The 4,873-nt window shown below is 61.3% G+C and overlaps 1 long non-coding RNA gene across 2 annotated transcripts in view; it reads right to left on the minus strand.

The window, feature by feature from the left end:
• LOC111526996 overlaps nucleotides 1-4,847 on the minus strand; it is an 8,650-nt gene extending 3,803 nt beyond the window's left edge. The window contains exons 1-3 of one of the 2 annotated variants that reach the window (XR_002726544.2): nucleotides 4,688-4,847; nucleotides 3,547-3,758; nucleotides 17-2,526 (exon numbers count right to left, since the gene is read on the minus strand). This is a non-coding gene — a long non-coding RNA (uncharacterized LOC111526996). The other variant, XR_002726543.2, reaches the window with a different exon arrangement.
• Between the last annotated feature and the right edge of the window lie 26 nt (nucleotides 4,848-4,873).

Raw genomic sequence — 4,873 nt, forward strand, 5'->3', positions numbered from 1 at the left:
ATCCGCCCCCAGGGCTGCTGCTGACCCTCCTGGGACGGATCCTCTGGGCAGAGACAGGATGCATCACATTCCGGACGGTGGCTCCAGATCAGAAAGCTGCCAGGTCACCCAGGTGCCATGCGAGCCGCTCCCCGGGGACAGTTTTCGGCCTTGGGTTGATCACGGCAGCTGTTTTCCGTCTGCCAGGCCAAGCCCAGCTTTCATCTCCCATCACACAACCCTCTGCTTCCTGGGGCTCTGGGCTTATCGTGGTTTTCTTTTCTACTGTCTGGAACTGAATGTTTAGCTCATCTATTTTGTATTCTCTCTCGTTTATAACAAAAACATTTTAGATGTGAAGTTTTCCTCCCAGTCAGTGTGTTTCTGGCCACCACCTGGAAGCCACGGCGGCATCAGCTCCTCTCTGACCTCACAGCGGCTCTGGAGGGCATCGGGTGAGTGTCCAAGCACCTCTCACCTCAGTGCAACACAGGGTCTGTTTCCAGCCTTCCTGCGTGCCTGGGGGTGCCTCACGTGTGCCTATCGCAGCTGCAGTGCGCCGTTCCCGGGGGGCCGACCTCAGCTGCGTGCTCACCCACCAGGGCGCGGAATCCCACGAACAGGGTTTCGTCAAACAGTGACAAGGAGACACGAGTAGAGCCCACGGTAGGACGGGAGGGGCCTGTCTAGTGAGAAACTCAAGGGAACAACCTTGCCAGAGGCCCACAAACCCAGAGACCACAGGGACTGGGCTCATCCTGGAACATCAGGAGCAGGACAGTGGCCCGAACATCAGGACATCCAAGGGCCAGCCCAGTGCTGGGACTCCCAGGAGTAGCTAGCAGGTAGTAGTGGGCAGCAGCCTCAAAGAACCCCAGGACCCCCACCCAGGGGGCAGGTCCGGGTGGGGACAAGGACGGACAGGACACCTGGTCAGTCCTGAGAAGCCACACAGAAGCCTTGCTCTCAGACAGGCCTCCCTCAGGCCTGGGCTGCCTGGCTCTGAGCCCCCAGCAAGGTTTGCAGCCGCGGGGAGGGGAGAAGTTAGGGGTCTTGACCTCCATGCGGCACCAGGTCGGGGAGCAGCAGGGCAGGCAGGGTAGGGTCCCACCTTGGAGGACCACCTGCCAAGGGCGAGGCAGGGGCAGGGCGGTGGCCGGCAAGTACGTCCCCCTCCCTACCAGCTGCAGCTTGGGTGACGCTGCTGAAAATCTGCAACCCCAAGGCCTGAGACACGACCTGCAGGACAGGCCTCTGTTGAGCCAGGCTGGACGCCAGCCAGGAGGAAACCTCTGCTGCCCCTACATACGAAATTGGAACAGAAGGTTACGGGCCAGTTCACTCACGGGCAGAGGACAACTCCAAAATGAGGCCCTGGCAGGCAAAATACAGTCCGGCCCAGGAATTCCCGTGCCTGAGCTCGGACTTCAGAAACACAAGGCTGTGTGGCACACCGGCCCGCAGGAAAAACAAAACACCCAGTTTTCTCAAAGGGCACCGAGAGGGAAGTCAGTAAAAGCTCCTGATAAAAGTGTTGCAATGACAGGTTTCATTCCTACTGGATACAAGTGAGCGTATAAAAGCAAATGACTACGTACTTGTTGAGAATGCTTGGGTTTGCCCCTAAAACCACACACACACACGTGTGCACACGCTCAAGTGTGCACACACACGCCCCCAGCTCCGCCCCGGAGAGCCAGGGCGAGGCCGTGTCTTGACTTTCCAGGTGCAATGGTGCTTGTCAGCAGGCTTTCCCGAGGACTTTAGGATACCCTGGGGCTTCCTCCCTTGGGCTGCAGGAAGGACTAGGACCCTCGGATGCCCCCTCAGCAGGAGTCAGTGGCGTGTGCGCATCCTCTGCAGCTGCAGCGCCTCCCCTGGGTCCCACCTGCCTCGTCTAAATCTGGATGCCACCCGACCCCCTGAAGCTTGAGTGGGAAGTATGGGGCCCCCCGGCCTGAGCAGCCAGTGGTCAGCACAGTCACTGCCCAGGCCCCTGGCACCACCCCCAGGCAGTGCCTTGTCTGAGTGGACCCAAGTGCCCACTGGGCTCAGCTGTCCCCTGGCCTGAGTCCTTGGCCACTTCTCACTGAGCCCAGGGGAGCCAGGATGCTTCTGGGGAGGAGGAAGGTGACCCAGCATGGCGCCCCGGAGCCTGGGGTCCACGGGCTGGGTCCTAGGGATCCCAGAGCTCTGTGCCACCCCGAGCAGAGGTGGGCGCTGCCTTGTGGCTGCAGGCCTGGAGCCCCAACCCTCCCCATGCACCAGGTCACAGAGCTTGGGTGACACTGACCAGCAGCAATGCCCGTTGGAAAGGATTTTGGGTTTTCGAAACACCCATGCATAGATACCTCCTGGTGGCACTTTCAGCAGTGCCCTGACGGTCAGTCTGGCTGGGCTTGTCCTGTGGGCTTCCTGTGGCTGTCCTATGCCCCCGTGGCTGAGCTCCGAGGGGGCAGGCTGGAGCAGGGATCATGGCTGTCGCACAAACGAGACAGAGCTCGTGGGCCCTGCCAGGGACAGGCTTCAGGCAGCGGGAGCCAGGCCCTGTGTGGGCAGGGGCAGTTTCACCGGGGATGGAGGGGTCATGGGGCACAGGCCAGGTCCAGTCAAAGCCCAGGCCACCCAGGAGCCATGCAGAGTCCCAGAGGGGAGAGACAGGAGGCTGCCCCCATCCCACAGGAGCTGCACAGACACAGGCCCGGCCGCCTTCTCCAATTAAACATCAGGGTTAATTAGAGTCTTCCGGGCCCAAGGGAGGGGACCGAGATGGAGTAATCACGGCTGTGCCAGGAAATCCAGAGCTACAGCTGGGGGAAGCGGGGAGCATGCTGCCCGCTGGGAAGGCGGGAAAGCCAGGACTCAGCCACCCATAAGGGGTGCTCTGGCCACGCCAGTTCTGGGCCGGAGCACACACAGGTCACACTCGGCTCAGCAGGGCCCTCAAGCCACCCGTCCTCACGACTGTGTGGTCACCGCCACCATCGGGGCCGGTGGGGGATGCCAGAGCCAAAGAGGCCATGGGCTCAGCACGGCGGCTCCTCCTGAGACAGGAGGGTGGGGTGTGTGAGGGGGCGTGTGGGGTGTGGGGGGCTGTGTGTGTGGGATGTGTGTGTCGGGCTGTATGGAGGGGTGTTGGGAGGGGGGTATGTGTGGGGTATGGGGGTGTGGGGAGGGGTGTATGTGGTGTGTGTGGGGGATGTATGGGGGTGTGGGTGTGTGGGGTGTGGGGAGGGGTTTGTGTGGGGGGTGTGGGGAGGGGTTTGTGTGTGTGAAGTGTGTGTGGGGTGTGGGTGTGTGGCGGGGTGTAGGGAGGGGTGTGTGGGGGGATGTGTGGGGTGTGTGAAGGGGGGTGTGAGTGTGCGAATCCTACCCCTGAACTTGGAGTTCGGGAGGGAGGGGCTCAAATGAAAAACAGATCCTGTCTCGGACCCTCCCTCCAGCCCTGTGACGCCCGGGGAGCCACTCCTCCCGGGACACCGGAGTGTGTGCCACAGTCCCCCTCACACAGACCGGAGCACGGTGGGAGGTTCAGCAAGTAAGATGGGGTCTCGGGTGGACGCTGACCTTGAGCATGGAGGGGAGAGCCGGAAGCTCCGTGCTCCTGAATGTCAGCGCCCATCACCTGGCTGGCTGGGGAGGGAGGCTCTCTCCTCTCAGGCCTCAGTTTCCCCACTCAGGGCTCCAGGGCCTTTTGTCCTAAGTGGCCGGGAGATGAGGCCTCTGCTCCACGGCCTTGCAGGGACTCTGAGGCCCCAGGCGCCTCTGCATCTGTGTCACTGGGAAGAAGTATTTGGAATCAGAAAACATGTCATCACCGGTTTTCTCTAAGTAATACCCCACAAAAAATTTTTAAATGAAAACTCCTTAATCTTCAGGAAGACTGAAACAATCCAGGAAGAGGCCTGTCATTATCATCCGGGCCCACATTATTTTAACATCTCTGGAAAAAACACTTTAATTGGGTCTGTTTGACTTTAAAAAAACAGAGCTTTCCGTACAGACCCGAGGGTCTCAGCGCCAGGAGCCAGGACCTGGCATGGAGGCCCCAGGACAGCAACTTCAAAGGGGAAAGAGGCAAGACCAGCATCCTGCCTCCCCGCCCGCCAGCGGCCACCCCGGCATCCTGGAAGCACTCGCTGATAGTAGCGACCCTGGAAAACCCTGGTCACGGCGGCAGCTGAGAACCCACCAGGCTGGAGGGGCTGCCAGGGGCTGCAGGCAGACAAGGCCTGGGCGGCAGCCAGCACCCACCAGCGTCTCGGAGCAATGACCGTGGCTGCCGTCACTGGCTTTATCGCCACACAGGGAACATTCCAGAAGCAACACGCCTGGTGTTTGTACAACACTTGGCTTCCAAGCAGCACAGAACCCTGACTCACCAGCTTGGAGGCCGCGGCTGTGCCTTGCCTCTGCCCGATGCGGCCCCAGCCACCGCCCTCCCTCCCCACGCAAGACGAAGGTCGAAGACCTGATGTAACCTTCATGGACAAACTCAGGCTGGCGCAAGGGCGCTGTGGGGCCTGGACAAGCCAGGTGCAGGCCTCATCTAGACAAATCCCTCGTGTGGGATGCTCTCGGAGCCCAGCGATCCGGGCAGTGGAGCAAAGGACCTGAATGCAAGCCAGCCCTCAGGGCCAGCACAGGGTCCCGCCGCCTCCCACAGCAATGCCGCACGGAACACACCCCTTGCCGGGAGCTCACCCACCCACACGTCTGGGGTGATCCGGGTGGACCCCATCGCTCTTCCCCGCAGGGGAAGGTGGAATGGGCAGGCTGAGATGGACAGTTCAGGGAGAGGTCCGCCGGCACGTTGGAGTCGGCTCTGTGTGCAGGGCCCGTCCAGCCCCCGCTGTCTCCTGTGGACACCACACGCAGGCTCTGCGTGCAGGGC

The sequence above is a fragment of the Piliocolobus tephrosceles genome, chromosome 19 (assembly GCF_002776525.5).
Source record: "Piliocolobus tephrosceles isolate RC106 chromosome 19, ASM277652v3, whole genome shotgun sequence".
Classification (NCBI taxonomy): domain Eukaryota; kingdom Metazoa; phylum Chordata; class Mammalia; order Primates; family Cercopithecidae; genus Piliocolobus; species Piliocolobus tephrosceles.